This window comes from Lontra canadensis, unplaced genomic scaffold (genome assembly GCF_010015895.1).
Source record: "Lontra canadensis isolate GAN:19392208 unplaced genomic scaffold, GSC_riverotter_1.0 scaffold116, whole genome shotgun sequence".
Lineage (NCBI taxonomy): Eukaryota > Metazoa > Chordata > Mammalia > Carnivora > Mustelidae > Lontra > Lontra canadensis.
In genome coordinates, this window is record NW_022631110.1 from 4,854,569 (window position 1) to 4,873,801 (window position 19,233).

Consider the following 19,233-nt stretch of genomic DNA (forward strand, 5'->3'; position numbering starts at 1 on the left):
AAATGAAGCCTAAAGTAGTATAAATCAGAACTGTAATATCACATTTAAATCAAACCTCCCTTCTTCCTCCATTTCAGGCCTGACCCATGATCCTATAGCTAGGATGGTGAGTACTTGATCCATTCAATTCTTCTCTTATTAGCTTTCTTCTTTTCTCCCAGGCATCATAGATTACTCTAGCCAGTATCTTGCTTTCGGAAGTCACCAAGAAGCAAATTACAGTGTTTTTTGTGTTTTTTTTTTTTTAATGATACGTGCCCTAAAATCCTATGGGACCAATCTCAAACTCTCCTAAGAAATACCCACAGAAATATTCTGTGCTATTACAGGCTTATGAGTTTTGCAGCTCTGTAAATATCCAATTGAGAGTGAGTTACCAATCTCTGTTTTTGTTTTTGTTTTTCCCTAACAGCTCCAATGTCTTAAGTAGAGTTCTCTCAAAGAAAATCCTGAGATAAGGATTCAAGTGCAAGCAGTATATTTGTAAGGTGATCCCAGGAAACACTGGCAGCGGAGAAGGGAATTGAGACCAAGAGACCAAGAAAGAAAGGAACCCAATAGAGACACCTGTGGGCTCAGCCGGTTAAGCATCTGCCTTCAGCTCAGGTCATGATCCCAGGGTCCTGGGATTGAGCCCTGCAACAGGCTGCTTGCTCAGTGGGTAGCCTGCTTCTCCCTCTGCCCGCCACTCCCCTGCATGTGCACACACTCACTCTCTCTCTTTCTCTATGACAAATAAATAAAATCTTTTTAAAAAGATATATATATGATATATAATTAAGAAAACTACATCAGTGGGCAACTGGGGCTGAGGAAACTCAGGAGCTGATAAAAAACACCAGCCTCAAAGTTCTACATGAGATGCAAAGGAGTTAAAGTATTTATACACAAGTACCAGAGAATCATTGGTAGGGAGTGGTTTTCCAAATATTTTCAGCTTGCCTTGTGCTGAGGCAGAGAAGCTATCTGCAGGTTCAGAAAAAACCCATCCAGGTTAAGAAGACCAGATATATAGTTAAAAATCAAGCCAGAGCACGAGAGAGACAATTCATGAATATACCTCACTAGTTTAATAATTCACTAAAATCTTAAAATTTGCCTCCTTTTTTGAATATCTTTCTTTAGTGAGCTCTCTGCAAATCATTTAGCTTTCTTTATGGGTTGGTTGGGGTCAGTGGGATGAGGGTATACCTCTTATTAAATCCCTAGAGAATGGCAGTATCTTGATCCCAATGTTAGAATAGGGGATATTTAATACCTGCTGTCCTCAGTCTGGGAACTTTAATGGAAATTCAGACAACAGAAATATCTTTAAGCATCCTATTACAGAGGTTTTACCATATAGAACTAGTAGGAGAACAAACTGAACGGGGGTCCAAAAGAATAGAGAACCAAAATATATGTGCAACGAAGTAGAACTGTTTATAACTGTAAAAATTTTTTAAAAATGAAAACTTAAATGTCCACCAATAAGAAAAAGGTTAAATAATTATTGTGCCTCTACATAGGGTAATGAGTCTGATCTATCTATACTAACTTGGAAAGGCTGCTAAGCAAAACATTAAACATCACATTAGAGAATATAGAATAATCTTAATTATTATATATATGTGTGTGTGTATATGTCATACACACACATATACACTTTGATACATATATACATATGTATATATACATACACAAAAATGTAAATATATAATGAACCCCTGCCCCTCTCCCACAATCCTTTCCCCCTTCTATGGAGGATTTTTATTTGTTTGTGTCTCTTAGATCCTGAGTCCTTGTAGAGCTGTCCAACGATAATGGGAGAAAATAACAACTCAGACTAGCTTAGAAACTCTCATTTGATTGACATTAGGTGGAGTGTGACACTACCCAGAGAAAAAAGAAATAGGGAGGCTATAGTTTTGTAAGAAAGAGAGATGTGTAAAGGTGGCTTGGAGGGAGAGAACTGTTTAAAGTAAAATTCCTGGAAATTTTGCTGTTTGTATACGTGTTGACTGGGGTGTTATTCCCTACTCCCCATTCTCTATTCAAGAGGTTTTAGTAAAAGCACACATTAGAATTCAATGTTTTAAGAAGTTAAATTTGGATTTTTTTGAAATATGACACTTCAGTGAGATCAGTTCATGGTAGTAGCAGAAAGGCTTGGTCTTATTTGGAGGATATATATGTTATATACATTTCATATAATACATATTTCATATTTGTATGAAATGTATATTATATACAAAATGCACATTGTATATTGTATTGTATATTATATTATATATTATATTGGGTTAGGGTTACTGTAGTACTTTTTATTTATCACATGTATTTTATATGCATAGAAAAATCATCCAACAATCTGTTGATAGCCAGAAATGGTTATTTCTGGATAATTATGTTGGGTGAGGATGCTGGAGAAGAACCAGAATTTATACTTTCAAATTGTAGTTTCTTCTACAGAGTGTGAATTTTTCACAAGGCTATATTCCTTTTACAATTAAACAAAAACAGCACAAGGGAAACAGGAAAAGCACGACCTATTCTGGAATCAACTGGTAGAGCAGTTGTGTGGCTGGATGCTACATTTTTGAGATGGGAGGAATGTTTTGAGATGAGACTAAAATGGTAACGTGAAAAGAGATTTTATACCTTTGTCTGCTTCATGAAGGGCTGTTAACTTAGCCTGTTGGCAATAGAGGGCCTTAGGAGGATATTTTACCTTGATATGATTTGTTCAGAGCTGTGATTTAGATAGAGGGCAAAATTTCCCTTCACAATGATTTTCTACCATCCTTTTACTTACTACCTTTTCCAACTCTTCTTTACTTTCTTCATTTTTTGGCTTATTCTAGGTTTTCTAAGTAATTATCTCATTAACTCGGGGGACACTTTATAAATTATATGTAGTAAATCCTATAAAAATACATGTTAATTATTATTATTATTATATCATCCAGCCTTAATTCATGTCTTATGTATTTGAATCACTGTTTTCTGATTTCCAGGTTGCCAATTATGTATTCTTTTTTCAGTATCTCTCAGTTCAGTCTTTCATTCCAACAAAATTTGACAGGAAGTGTGGGGATGAGTGAAATAGGAGAAGAGAATTAAGAAGTCTAAATTTCCATCTGTGAAATAAATAAGTCACAGGATGTAAAGTACAGCATAGGGAATATTGTCACCATTATTATAATAAAGTTGTGTGGTGGCAAGGTAACCATATGTGGTCATGATTCCATAATGTGTATATAAATGCTGAACCACCATTGTGTATACCTGAAACTAATAAAATATTGTATCTCAATATTTTGCTTTAATATGCTTTAATAAAAATGTTTTTTCAGTTGGTTGGAGTTTTAAATAACATATCCACCACAATTCGCTCATTCTTTCAAAGTCTATGCATGCCCTCCCTTTCTGCTTTGTGTACTGCTATTTGCAACATCTTATCTTTCATTGTCATTGTCTTTTATCAAACAAATGCTCATTTTTGTCAGAGAGAGAGGGGATGCACAAATACCAGGAAGTGCCCTCTGATATGTGCTATTAGAGACCCATGCCAGGAGAAAGAGTGGATTCAGAGCAAGAGCAGATTTATGACTAGAAGTGAAGTAACTGAAAAACCTATGTAATGTCAATATGTATTTTCCAATCAGGTAAACCTTAGCAAGTCTTCCAAGACCTTCTAAAACTCAGAGAAAAGAGAATATTTGGCATCACTGAATCAAATTTCTAGCAGATAGCAAGAAGTAGCTATGTACGTCGGGCAAAAGGAAGAAAGCAAAAGAAGAGGTAGTCCAATCTGTTTTCTTTTGAAACATGAATAAACTCCTTTTTTTTCTTACAAGAAGGGGAGGCCATTTTAATAAAGACCTTTCTTTTAAATAAAGATCTTTCTTTTAAAAGAAAGATTTACAGAAGCCAAGACTTGAGCTACATTAGAAGCTGTTTTCTCCCTTCTTGAAGGGCTTAATGGGAATTCATTTCACCTTCAATTAAATCCAACCTCAGTGCTTACTGCAGGTTAGAGGCTTATCCTAGATAATAGTCCAGGGAAGCAAACAAATTTGCTGGATTCTCCTGTTAAGAAATGTTATTCCACATTAGTCTCTTGGAGAAATCATAGGTACAATACCTCCAGAGAGATATAAATAATGGTACTTTGGTCCTCATTCACCTTCCTGGTCATGGTGAAGCCAGAGATTCCTTGTTGCTTTATTCTGTTGGTGGTACAAATGCTCTCTACAAGCCTGTATGAAAGCGAGCAAAGGTTTTTGTATTCAGATATGCCTGTCATGAAATCTGTTTATGCTCATATCAACCTCTTTAAAAATCTTTTTTGAATTGTCACTGTGATATTTTACAAATTGCTCATGGATATCCATTTCATCTTCAAAAGAAATCATCTCGCTTCACTTTTTAGGAGCACAAAATTTGAACAAGGAGAAGTTAGAATTTAAAACAAAACTGAACAGAACAAAAACATTGCTTTGTGACTCATGGGGCTGTGGGGGGGCGTTTATGGGTGTGGTATTTTCTGGAAGACTAGAGACTGCAAAACAGAAATTTTAAAAACCAATGTAAGAAATTTTTAAGACCCACTTCAGGCTGTAGGTCAGATTATATAGCATGAATCACCCTCTCTACTGACATACTAAAATGCTGGATAAAATAGAAGGGTCATCACCATTGTTGTCCTCGAATAAAGTAGAGAATTAAGGGAACTCCCCCCAAAAAGAGTTAAACCAAAACTGGGGACAGAAGAGATGGACAAGTGGGAAGGGGCATGCCAAAATGGCTTTCAACCAAACTTTGGGTTTTTGCCAAAACTTGCAAATTTTGAGCTTCTTCCTTTCACAACTGCACAAGGTATGGAAGACAGAACCAACGTCATTCTAAGTAAAGTTTGCAGTAAGTCATCCCACACATATAAATGGGGCCCAAAAGGACCACATGCACCACAACCATGGAAGAAGGGTGAATGGAGAGTCAAACCCAGCCACAGAAGAGATAGAAAACTTTCTTCTCTTGACCCTGCTATTAGATGACAGTAACATGAAATATCATCTGAGAATTCACAATCATAAGAAAGTCTTTTGTAGAGTTCACGGTTTAAATTCATACTACTTATATGGTCCAAAAACCTTAAGTGGAAAATTAAATTTAACATAGTCCACATTTGGTACCACTCCCAGAAGACTGCAGAAGCAAATAGAAATTCATTTTGGAAGACCTTGATTTCAATCCAGACTTTGAAAAACTAGAAAAAACAAAGTTCTAAGGAAAACGAATATCTCAGAGTTAAAAATCACAAAACATATCAGAAATAAAGTGCCATGAGTAAGAACCAGAAAAACTATCAGGCAATAGAAACAGACACATAAAACTTGATATATTAGAATTATCAGGTACAGAATAGAAAATACTTATATTTATAAAAATAAAATAGGGTAAAAGTAGATATGAAAATACTCAAGTAGAACTTCTAGAAAGGAAAAATACAATACGGATTTCTTATAACTTTCCATTTTAAACAATTACATATTCACAGGACATTGCAAAGGCAGTACAAAGAGGCCCCACATACCCTTCAACCAATTTCACCCAATGGTACATCTTACATAACTATAGTACAATGTCAAAATCAGGAAATTGACCTTGGTATGAGTTGTGCATATTGTTCTACATCATTTTATCAAATTGATAGATTCTATAAACATCATGGCAATCAAGGTATGGAACTATTCCATTGTTACAAATATCTCCTTTTATAGTCATATCCATCCCTTGAACCTCCATAATCCGTAACCCCTGGAAACCACTTAATCTGTTTTCTTCTCTATAATATTGTCATTTCGAGAATGTCATAAAAATGGAATCATATAGTATGTGACCTTTTGAATTTGTTTTTTTTCCAGTCAGCATAATGTCCTTGAGATCTATCCAAGTTGTTGTGTATATCAATCATTTTTTCCCTTTTTATTGCTGAGTAGCATTCAATTGTATGGATGTACAACAGTTGGTTACCCCTTCAATGACTGTAGGACAATATAGTAGTTTCCTGTTTTTGACTATTACAAATAAGCTGCCATGAACAATCATATACACGTGTGTGTGTGTGTGCACGCACACGCATGCGTGAGGAGATTGAGGTTTTCATTCTTCTAGTGTAAATGCACAGGAATGTGATTGCTGGGTCATATGAAACAAGTTTGTTTAGTTTTTTACAGAAACTGCAAACTGTTTTCCAGAATGGCTATACCATTTTACACACCCATATTGTACCACAGCCTCACCAATATTTTGTAATGAAAATGAAAAATAAGCATTTATTTTAGGTTTACTTGTAAACAAATATTATCTTCAATGTCTGTCCAAGTGTGATAAATACCTATGGGAAACAGCACAGCAGCAAGATGAAATGGGAAGCTCATAGATTCTAGAGTTAGAAAACTCTAGTTCAAGTCCCAACTCTGCCAATTAGTAGTAACTGAGTAAACTTAACCTCATTAATCCATATCTATTTCTCATCTATAAAATACAGTAAGTTTTCTCTCTGCTTAGCAGAGATTTGAATACTTTATCTGACATTTTACAACATTATAAGGCAAAAATTATACTTCCCATTTTATTTTATTTTTTAAGGATTTTATTTATTTACTTGAGAGAGAGAAAGTGAGAGTGAGAGAGAGAGAGCACAGAGGGAGAGAAAGAAGCAGACTCCCTACTGAGCAGGGAGCCCGATGTATGATGAGCAGTTCGTGCTCAATCCCATGACCTCTAGATCATGACCTGAGCCGAAGGCAGATGCTTCACCAACTGAGCCATTCAGGCACCCCTATAGTTTCCATTTTACAGGGAGATCTCTGACTTCTTTGTTTAAACAATAACCTCGTTTATACTCCAATTCTTTCCCCCCATTACCCTTCTTTACTGTTCTCCACAACAAAACTCACCATCTGATACACTATGTATCAACTTGCATTTTGAAATTGAAGTATAATTGAGATACATTATATTAGTTTCAGGTATATAACATAATGATTTCACATTTATATACATTGCAAAATTATCACCATGTTAAGTCTATTTACCATCTGTCAGCATATAAATTTACAACATTTTTTCCTCCTATTGAGAGCTTTTAAAATTCACTTTATTAGCAACTTTCAAGTTTGAAATACAGTATGACTGACTACAGTCCCCATGCTGTACATTACATCCTCATGACTTACTTATTTTATTTTTTTATTTTTTTCTCTTTATTTTTTTTTAATGTTTTAACTTTTTTAAAATTTTTTATAAACATATATTTTTATCCCCAGGGGTACAGGTCTGTGAATCACCAGGTTTACACACTTCACAGCACTCACCATAGCACATACCCTCCCCAATGTCCATAACCCCACCCCCCCCCCCCAACCCCCCTCCCCCCATCAACCCTCAGTTTGTTTTGTGAGATTAAGAGTCACTTATGGTTTGTCTCCCTCCCAATCCCATCTTGTTTCATTTACTCTTCTCCTACCCCCTTAACCCCCCCATGTTGCATCTCCTCTCATATCAGGGAGATCATGATAGGCTAGTGTCCAAAATCTATAAAGAACTTAGCAAACTCAACACCCAAAGAACAAATAATCCAATCAAGAAATGGGCAGAAGACATGAACAGACATTTCTGCAAAGAAGACTTACTTATTTTATAACTGGAAGTTTGTACCTCTCAATCCCCTTCACCTGTTTCACCCAATCCTGAACCTTCCTCCTCTCTGATAACTACTCATTTGTTCTTTGTATCTACAAGTTTTGTTCTATTTTGTTTGTTCATATGTTGTGTTTTTTTTCAAAGATTTTATTTATTTATTTGACAGAGAGAGAGAGAGCACAAGCAGGTGGAGCGGCAGAGGAAGAGGGAGAAAGCAGGCTTCCTGCTGAACAGGGCGTCTGATGCAGGGCCCTGTCCCAGGACCCCAGGATCATGACCCACGCCAAAGGCAGACACTTACCTGACTGAGCCACCCATGTGCCCCTGTTTTGTTTTTTAGATTCCAGATATGAACAAAATCATACAGTATTTTTCTTCCTCTGATTTATTTCATTTAGCCAAATGCCCTTGTGTTCTATTCATGCTACTGCAAATGGCAAGATTTTATTCTTTTTTTATAGCTTAGTAGTATATACATTGTGTGTGTGTGTGTGTGTATGTGTGTATATGTGTGTATATGTATATACGTATACGTATACGTATATACGTATACGTATACGTATATACGTATACGTATATGTATATCCATTCACCCATCAAAGGATGTTTAGGTTGTTTTCATATATTGGCTATTGTAAATACTGCTGCAATGAATATGGGGGTGCAATTTTTCAAATTCATGTTCTTGTTTTCTTCAAATAAATACCCAGAAACAATTTCTGGATCATATGGTAGTTCTATTTTTAACTTTTTGAGGAATAGACATAATGTTTTCCACAGCGGCTGCACCAACTTACATTCCCACCAACAGTACACAAGGGTTCCCTTTTCTCCACATCCTCACCAACATTTGCTATCTCTTGTCTTTTTGATAATAGCCATTCTAACAGGTATGAGGTGATATCTCCTTGTGGTTTTGATTTGCATTTCCCTGATGATGAATGATATTGAGCTTACCTATTCATCTGTATGTCTTCTTTAGCTATCCAAATCCTCTGTCCATTTATTAATCAGATTGATTTGTTGTTACTGTTATTGAGTTGTATGAGTTCTTTATATATTTTAAATATTGACATTTTATTGGATATAATTAGCCATATAATAAAGGTTTGCCTTTTATTTTTTATTTTATAAAAATAAAAATTTTTTTTATTTTTGTATTTGACATATAAATAAAAGTTTACCTTTAATTTTTATTTTTTAAGAAAGAAACACCAATGTTTCAAAAAGATGGGAGAGAAGAAAGAATGGGCTGCAGAAGTGAGGGTTTAGATTTAGGAGCACATGCTGTGTCCAGCAATGTGCAGAAGCAGGAAAAATTCCGCAGCTAAACAGCCACTGCTCTCCTGTGGCCTGGGTGCTCCTCTTTCAGGACCATGGACTCCTGCAGCAGCCCACCTGCAGCCCACCCTAGCCTGGTACCTATACCACAGAGGGCAGGAGGTGCCATTCACCAAGGGCCATGCCTCAGTAGGTAGCCTTTTAGTTTTGTTGATGCTTTCCTTTACTATGCGGAAGCTTTTCAGTTTGATGTAGTCCCATTTATTCGTTTTTTGCTTTTGTTGCTATTGCCTCTAGAGTCAGATCGAAAAAGATATCACCAACACCAACATTGAGGATCTTACCACCTATGTTTATTTCTAGGAGTTTTATGGTTTTTGGTCTTACATTAAGTCTTTAAGTCATTTTGAGTCAATTTTTGTGCATGGTGTAAGATAGTGGTCCAGTTTCATTCTTTTGTATCTGGCTGTCCAGTTTTCCCAACACTATTTGCTGAAGAGACTATCTTTCTTCCCATTATATATTCTTGCCTCCCTGGTCATACATTGCATGTGTTTTTTTTGAGGGGGGGCATTTTATTCTTTTTGATGCAGTTATAAAGGAGATTGTTTTCTTAATTTCTCTTTCTGATAGTTCATTGCTAGTGTATAAAAATGTAATACATTTTGTATATTGATTTTGTATCCTATAATTTTCTGAATTCATTTTTTAGTTCTAACAGTTTTTTGGTAAAGTCTTTAGGGTTTTCTATATATAGTATCCTGTCATCTGCAAATGGTGACAGTTTTACTTCTTTGTTTTCAATGTGGATGGCTTTTATTTCTTTTTCTAGCTCTGGCTAGACTTCCAATATTATATTAAATAAAAGTGGCAAGAGTGGCCATACTTGTCTTGTCCTTGAACTTAAGGAAGACATTTTTAGCTTTGTACCATTGACAAAGATGTTAACTATGAGTTTGTTGTATCTGGTCTTTAGAGTTTTTATCACAAATGGAAGTTTCACCTTGTCAAATGGTTTTTCTGCCTCTCTTTCTTGAGATGATCATAGGATTTTTATCCTTCATTTTGTTAATGTGGTGTATCATGTTCATTGATTTTTGGATGTTGAACCATTCTTGTATCACTTAATTAAATCCCACTTGATCATGATATATGATCCTTTTAAGGTACTGTTGAATTCAGTTTGTTAATACCCTGTTGATGATATTTGCATCCATGTTCATCAGGTATACTGACCTGCAGTTTTCTTTTCTTGTGGTGCCTTTGTATGGTTTTGGTATAAGGGCAATGCTGACCTTGTAAAATGAGCTCAGAAGCATTCCGTCCTCTTCAATTTGTACATACCTAACAACCCTAAAAATAGAGTAGTGCACCACCTATAAATAATTATAACAGTATAAATAATCCTAAAGCTAAAGTATCACATTCCCCTCAGGATTCCAGAGTCTCCCTTTGACTACCATATCAGCCTGTAGTCTGGGATGAATTAGGATCTAAATGCAGAGCCAGATGATTACAGCCACAGAAACCTGAACCTATTCTTTTGTAGAAACCTCTTTTAGAGATTAAAAAATCTGTATTAGGAGTATGCTCTGAAGGAGAGGAGGGTAGAGAGAGAGAGAAACTTACTTAATGAAGCCAAGAAGAATGTTAACAGGTATCAATAATCAAACACACTTCAATTTTGTGAATGGCACTATGATTGATGAAGCAATAAATAATATCTAGTCCTGATCTTCAAGAGGTGTATAATCTAATTTGAAAAATAAGAACTAATAAATTTGGGTGGGATTAAATAATTCCCTATTATATACATAAAACTATAAATCAAAAATAGAAGAAAATTCCCAATAGTATATGATTATTAACCAGCTGAATATGATTCTATAATTCCAGAGGAACTTCAAAGATGGAGCAATTCTATTTTTCATTGAAGTATAACTGACATGTTATATTAGTTTCAGGTGTACAACATAGAGATTCAACAATTCTATATATTACTCAATGCTCACCACAGTAAGTGTAGTCACCATATAACATTATTACACTATACTTCCTATGCTGTACTTTTCATTAAAAATGAATGATTCTTGTGAAGTACTGTAAAAGGTTTTAGATTGGGGGACTTTGTGGACTCCTTCAGGCACATAAAAATTATCCAAAGGGAATGCAGGCATGGATAGTTTCAAAGAAATCAATTTCTAGATCTTCAACTCTCCTATGTATTCCTTCTTAAAATTGGTCTGACAGAGAATGTGCTTGCCATCATTCTGCTTTTCTTTTCCCACTTTTGCTGTTAGACTCATACTTTTCCTGAAACTTACTGAGTACCCTGGGTGGGGAAACTTCCTTGGTGCCAAACAAGGGGACATTGATTTCATTGTTGTAAAGTACATGATTCTAATGAGAAGATAACAAACCTTTTGCAAAGTTGCAATTTCCAATTCTCTGCATTTGGCAAAACTGAAAAAAGTACTTAAGTTTTTGGTTGATAGATCATGAAAAGTAGCTTTTAGTGATGAAGCACATGTGATTTTTTGGCAAAGAACTAAGAATTGAGTGACAATGCCATAACTAAATTCCTTCATTTCTTATCTACTTCTGCATGTGCACAAGCTTGCTCAATGCTTATATACATAACATGTAAAATGGGAAAATAAATGATGCTGACCCTTGTCTCATTCTAGCGATAAGTTGCAGTCATCCTCAAACATATAATTAAATGAAAAAGTCCCATTCTCATCATCAAAAGATGCATTTTCATTGAAACTTTGTATTTTATGTTTGATGATTATAATTTTTTAGCATATTTATATTTTTCTGGTTATTTACTAATATTTGCAAATCAGGATGTTTGGAAATTCTCAAACTCCATAAGAATAACAAAACTGTCTCCCACCCCTGCCACAAACATACTCTAAAGACTTTTATCGAGGTTGCATTTTAACTGTTCTTTTAATTTTTTTAATGAATAAGGATGGGGATTATTGTTGAAAAACTTCAATGTGCCACAATTAGAATTGTCACCAAAGCAATGGTTATAAGGGCTCATCATGGCTCTGTGGGGCAAGAATGTGGGTTAGCACACGGCACTGGGAAGGGTTAGACATCATCCAAGGTTTGTAGCCATCTGAAATATTTTTTGGTTGTAATTAGTTTGCCTTGGTTAGCCAGTGCCTCATTTCCAGTTTGTTTTGTCTTGTAAGTCAGAACTTATTCTCAAGCCTCTATGAGATATAGTTTCAATTAAAAAATATGCCAAGTCATATCATATTTTGGCTCAAACTAATTAACTTGGGTCCCATGAAATGTCCTAGAAGATGGAATGGAATGACAGAGGTGTCAAGGAATGTACAGACATGAAGCAGGCAGGTTGGTTACACACATAGCCACCACAACAGGCTTATCTGGACCAGATAGTGACTGCAATTTGGTTAGACAAACAGTGGATAGTGGCATAAGCATCAATCAAGAAAATGAATTTAGATATATGTGAGTGATCAGATCCCCTGTGCTGGGCCCAAGTCAGAGACATTCAGGGGCTATCATAAATAGGCATTGAAACATAATTAAGTAAGAGGAGAATCATTCCTTCAAAACAGAGCAGGCCTCAAATTCTGTTGGGGACAAGGTAGGGTCTAAGTAAATAAATGTGTTGTTATTGTAAAGCAAAATATGCTGTCTTTTTTACCCTTTTTAAAAAAATATACTGTCAAAAAAAATTCAGTCAAGTTTCCATAAGTATTTATTTTTATTTGGTGAAGTCAAAAGATGGATACTCCAAGATACGACCTTGAGATGGGCAGGATGGTAAGGCCTTGACATTTCTCTTTTTAAGAAAAGTTATGCAATACATTCCTTTCATACCTATGATCCTTTACCACTAATACTGTACTTAGAAGCCTGATAGGAGGTCATGGTTTGAGAAGAAATGCTCAGAGAAAAATTCTTTATGACAAAGACAGAAGCACATTAAGACCTGGAATTTCCACTAGTCCAGTGTTTGGGTAGGCTGTGAAATAATGTAACCATCCTCTATTCTCCCTAAGCCTTAAACTAAAGAGTGATATAGGCACTTTGGGTTATCAGGAAAAGTGTCAGTAGTCCATTTCAGGGTTAGCAAAGAGGGAAGAGACCTCTCATTGGAAATGAGACATAAGAATACAGAGTTGTGCTATACAATACATTAACTACTAGCCACATGGAGATATCGAACACTGGAACCATAGCTGGTAACACATGTTGAAATAACATTTGGACATATTGGATTTTAAAAGATAGAATATTAAAATTAATTTCATTTGTTTCATTTTGTTTTTCTTAACGTGGCTATAAGAAAATTAAAAATTATATATCTGGTTTTCATTATATTTTTAATGGACAATACTGAAAAAAGAATGCAGAGAAATATAGGTATTAGAGTGAGAGATGACTAGGACAAATGTATGCTTACCTCAATATTCTTTTTTTTTTTTTTTTTTTTTTTTTTTTTTTTTTTTTTTAAGATTTTATTTATTTATTTGACAGAGAGAGATCACAAGTAGGCAGAGAGGCAGGCAGAGAGAGAGGAGGAAGCAGGCTCCCTGCTGAGCAGAGAGCCCGATGCGGGACTCGATCCCAGGACCCCGAGATCATGACCCGAGCCGAAGGCAGCGGCTTAACCCACTGAGCCACCCAGGCGCCCTTACCTCAATATTCTTAAAGGTACTGGGAAATGCTACGTTTCCCACAATATGGGATGTGAACTCAAGTCACTTTGTTCAAGTGTTAAACTGAGACTATCCTCCCAAAGTTGAGAAATATGGGACTATACAGTTTAAGGATTATACAAATGAAAATTTTTAATTCAATTATTTATTCATATTTTAATAAATGATACCATTTAAAAATTTACTAATGAAAGTTGGAATTAATTTCATTATTTGAAAAAATACCTATATCATAAAGCAAAATAATATTATGCTGTTCACAAGAAACTGCACTCTGTTCTAAGTGTAAAGATGTTTCTAGTCCTCCCTTTATAAACAGTGAAATTATCCCCTCATGGTTATTCACAACATAACATCTCTTGTAGGAGAGAAATGACAAGAGGCAGTCAATAAAACAGCTTGATACAAATTGTTCCTGCCCCTTCCCCTCCGTGCCTGAAGAAAGAGGCACTAGAAGAAACAGCATGGTAGAGTTAGCCTTTAGTTCTATAGAAACTAATAAATATTACGAATGCTGCTCATGACCCTTCGTCCTGTCACCTGGATATAGTGGTGAGGAGCATCTATTAAAACAATGCCACTCTCTCTGGGAAAACTCTGAGAAAGAGGTTGTGCAATGATGTTCTAGTGTATCTTCTCCAAAAAATAGCACAGGTTTTTGTATGTAGAGATGAAGAAAACAGATATAGAACCAACAGTGGAAATCATCTATAATGTAAATTCCCTCAGAAAAGTTAAAAGAAATGAGTGTGGAGTAGTGGGATTTTAAGTATAGTGTAAAAGGCAACTCCTACTTGCAATTAATCTACGTGAAAACCTATGCCTGGAAATGCCTTAAGATTCAGTTGGCCCACCTTCACACTTAAGATACCTCACACACTTAAGATAGAACCCCTCTCAGGCTGGACAACAAGTAGATACTTGGAGAAATATCCAATGTACATTTTAAGATAACCAATTTGTACTGCTTGGAAATTCTTTCTTATCTCTAACCTTACAGGAAGATAGAAGAAATTATGTATTTCATTTTCTTTGGGCTGTTAGAATGAAAAATATGCCTTTCAGTAAAAAGAAGTTACTGGAAATTGTGCTCAATACCATAATTAGAGTTCAGAATGCATAGCCCTTGTTCTATTATGGGATTACAACAAAGGTCCTACTATCATCATGCAACTCTCCTTCCCACCTTGTTTCATTTTCTCTGATAATCTTTTATTTCTTCATCAATTTCTCTCCCCTACTCCTCCCAGGACCAAATACTCTCTCAAGATCACCAGTCATCCTGGAATATTTTCCTCTTATTTGGCAATGAGTAACCATGACATCCATTAACTATTTTTTTTAAAGATTTTTATTTATTTACTTGAGAGAGAGTGGGGGTGAGCAAGCAGGAGGAGGAGCAGAGGGAGAGTGACAAGAAGACTCCGTGCTGAGCTCAGAGCCCGACACAGAGGTTGATCTAAGGATGCTGAGATCCTGACCTGAGCCAAAATCAAGAGTTGGATGCTCAACCAACTGTGCTACCCAGGTGCTCTGACATCCATTAACTATCTTAAATGGCAATGATGTGTGTGTGAACTATCTAAACACCACTGTTTAATATTTTTCTAAGAAAGTGACTATAGTATCCAGTTTGAGTTGCTTCCCTAGGAGATTTGTCCCCTTCTTCCTTTCAAACAGTATAGTACTACATGGCTCCTCCATGTAGTGCTTCAGTACTTCGGGGAAGGCTGGCTCCATCCCTAGCTTTAGTGGGTGACTCCTGAGTTAATCAGGCCATTCACAATGATTCTACCACCAACACATCCTGATCAGTGACTAGACAGTGAAATGTGAAAGGAAGTCTTGTCTCCTGGTCTGTTGTAGTGGGATACATCTAGGAAATGCTTCTTAATAAGAAATAAGAAACATATAAGCACTTTTTTTTCTTCCTCTGAACTTAGGTATACAAAAAGTTGATGATGAAGCTACTGCAGCCATTATATAACGATGAGGAGAGCTACCATATAGAAAATAAAGAACCAGAGCTCATGATAAAATAAATCATTGAATAATTGAAATAATAAACTGTGGAGCATCCTATCTCTGGATATTTTGTTGTATGAGATAATAAACACCCTGTGGCTTAAACAATTTTGAGCTGGCTTTTCTATTACTTGCAGCCAAAATCATTCGGATAGATGTGACAATGTAGCATATAACTTTGAAAACTGATGCTGTTTAAGTCATTCTCTCTGTGCTTGTATGCTATAATACTATTAAACGCTTTCACTTTCTTCCAGTTTACAAATGGCCTTAGGAAAACCTCTGAGTTTGGGTTTAAAATGGATAATCCAATAAATAAATACTTAGAGACTTTCAAAGTAGAGAGAACAAGTTATTCCTTTCTTTCTCTCTCATCAGAAGTTTTCTCATTCATTTTCTCTGCCCAAACTTATTTTCCATTTTCTCTACACTATAGGATTTTAAGCCCATTCTCCTGACTGCTTCATCAATAAGAACTTTTTCTTCAGTCAGAGACCCAATTGCCTGGACCCCTAATAGCTGCACCAGATATAAGCTAACCAACATGAGCAGTTGTAGTAGCAGGAGCAGCTGCTGCAGATGCTTTCCAGGAAATCCAACAAAGAATCACGGTTGATTATTGGGAAAATTGAAGGGATAGTAAGTAAAGCATGACTCAACCAAGGTTATATGTAACATCTGAGTTGTATCTAAGAGGATGTTGCTTATGTTAATAAAGTATGCAATTCAGAGGTTAATATTTCATTTAAAAATTATCAGGTGTGGGGTACTTGAGTGGCTCAGTGGGTTAAGGCCTCTGCCTTCAGCTTGGGTCGTGATCCCGGGGTCCTGGGATCGAGCCCCGCATTGGGCTCTCTGCTCAGCAGGGAGCCTGCTTCCCTTCCTCTCTCTCTGCCTCTCTGCCTACTTGTGATCTCTGTATGTCAAATAAATAAATAAAGTTTTTTAAAATATTATCAAGTTCAAACAGAATTCAAGGGACACTATTTGAGACTTCTTATTCTTCAAAATTTGTACTTAGATGAACAAGTCACTTGGATAAGAAATATTTATAGTTGAGTAATCCCTTAACCTAAATAGATGTATTTCAATTGAACAAATGTTTACTGCAAGCTAAATTTGAGCTCAGCCCTGTGGTAGACAGTTGCCATGAGCACAGAAGAGAAGAAAGGGTTCTTCTCAGGGCACCTGGTGGCTCAGTCAGTTAAGCATCTGACTTGATTTCAGCTCAGGTCATGATCTCAGGGTCATGGGATTGAGCCCTGCATCAGGCTCCCCAATGGGCATGGAGCCTCCTTAAGATTCTCTCTCTTCTTGTCTCTACCCCCCCCACCACACACACACACACACTCTCTCTCTCTCTCTCTCTCTCACTCTCTAAACAAAAACAAAAACAAAAACAAAAACAAAAAAGAATTATTGCCTGCTCTCAAGAACTTTCAACTTGGTCTTGAATCTAGCTAAAAAGTGATAAATTAAGGTCTCAATAGGGTTGTTTTTGAGCAAAAAGGGTAAGTTTATCAGTGCTGACTGGGGGACCAAAGAGTATATCACAAAGGAGGTGGTACTGGAACTATATCATAAAGGTTGAATAAGATGAACAGGGAAGGGGGCACCTGGGTGGCTCAGTGGGTTAAGCCTCTGCCTTCGGCTCAGGTCATGATCTCAGGATCCTGGGATCGAGTCCCGCATCGGGCTCTCTGCTCAGGGGAGAGCCTGCTTCCTCCTCTATCTCTCTCTCTGCCTTGTGATCTCTCTCTGTGAAATAAATAAATAAAATCTTTAAAAAAAAAAAGATGAACAGGGAAGAATGGAACCCAGGTAGGTAGATTTGAATGATCCAAAAAGACACTCCTGGAATGACAACAGAGCTGAAATTAGGTTGTATGTTTTTTATGACTTCAGCTTTGGAAGTGAGATAAACCATGAGACTTTTTCATCTTTCTTCCCCTGACTTGCCAGCTGTTAGTATTTCTCCCATCTTTGGCTATTGTTCAGCTCCTCAGTTTGAGAGCTGCAATTTCGGTCTTAATGTCTGCTCTTCGTGTGACAGTTCTTGCATAAAATGCATTCTCAGTCCCTTCCATGATACTTATTCTTGATATGGGAACAGATGTCAGAAACCAAAGTTATTTCTCTTTATGGACCATTCAAGATGTGAGGGATATAGAAATTATAACATATGACTGTTACAGACCTTTTACATGGTTTTTACTTCAATTATTTGATGGTTTTAAAGAAATAACATCTATTTTTCCTTATTTATATTTGAACAAAAAAGCATAAATAAACATCTATTCTCAATCTTTTCCTAATCAGCCTTTGTAAATTTCAGATATGATGGTATAATTTAACCTACAGATTTAAAGGCTGCATTATATTGTTCTTTGGCATTTGCTCAGTCTCACCCTCAGAGATCCCGGTCTCTTCAATATATAATATATTGTTATGTTACGTACTACTGTTTGTTTGGCCTAGGAAATAAAAAAAAGACTGTAGGGAGAGATAGGATTTTATACATACACTTAAGCAATATCATGATCATAAGCACTGGTCTAGATAAGACATAAATTTGGGTTTAAATTTGAGATCCACTACTTGATAACAGTGTAATCCTGAGTAAGTCATTGCAACTCTCTATACCCTAATATTCGGATGCTTAAAATAGGGGTATAAAATTCCTTAAGATAATGTACGTATGGGACTTAACACAATGTCAAGCACAGAATGAGTGGTTACTATACTTATACCAAGGTGCTGTGTTCATAATGTGGCCTGGAAAAGTCAAGAGAAGCCTCATAGAGGAGATATTATTTACACTAAGACTAGAAGAATGAATAGGGCTGCCTAGAGAACAGGGATATAAAGGGTTTTCTGAGCAAAAGGAGCAGTATGTGAAAAGGCATGGGGGAAAAAGTGGCTTTAGGTCATTTGAGGATCTAAAAGTATTTTGGTATGACTAAAACCCAAGGTGAATGTAAAAGAACAGGAGTTAGGAGATGGGAGTAGATAAATGAGGCCAAAGAAGTAGGTGAAGGCCAAAACACAAAAGATTTTCTGTATGCCATTCTAAGATATTTATACTTTAACATATGACTGATCTAGAATAACAGCAGAGTTTGGGGGGCCTGGGTGGCTCAGTCAGGTAAGCACCCAACTCTCGATTTCTGGGTTGATCTCTGGGTTCTGAAACTAAGTCCAGTGCCTGGCTCTATGCTCAGTAGGGTGTCTGTTTGGGGTTCTCTCTCTCCCTCACCCTCTGCCCATCCCCACTAAAATGAATAGAAAGTCTTTTTTAAAAAAGAATAATAGAAGAGTTTAAATAGCGTGACATGGTCATATTTTCATTTGGGGTCATGGTGGTAAATGTTGAGTGAAGTGTAATTATCAGGGAGGATGATACTAGTAGAGCAGACATTAGAATCTAGCTATGGCAATAATCCAGTAAAGAAACTACAATGGACTGCACTGAGATAGTTAATGGGATCTCTAAGAAGAGGAGGATATGGATCAGCAAGGCCATCAA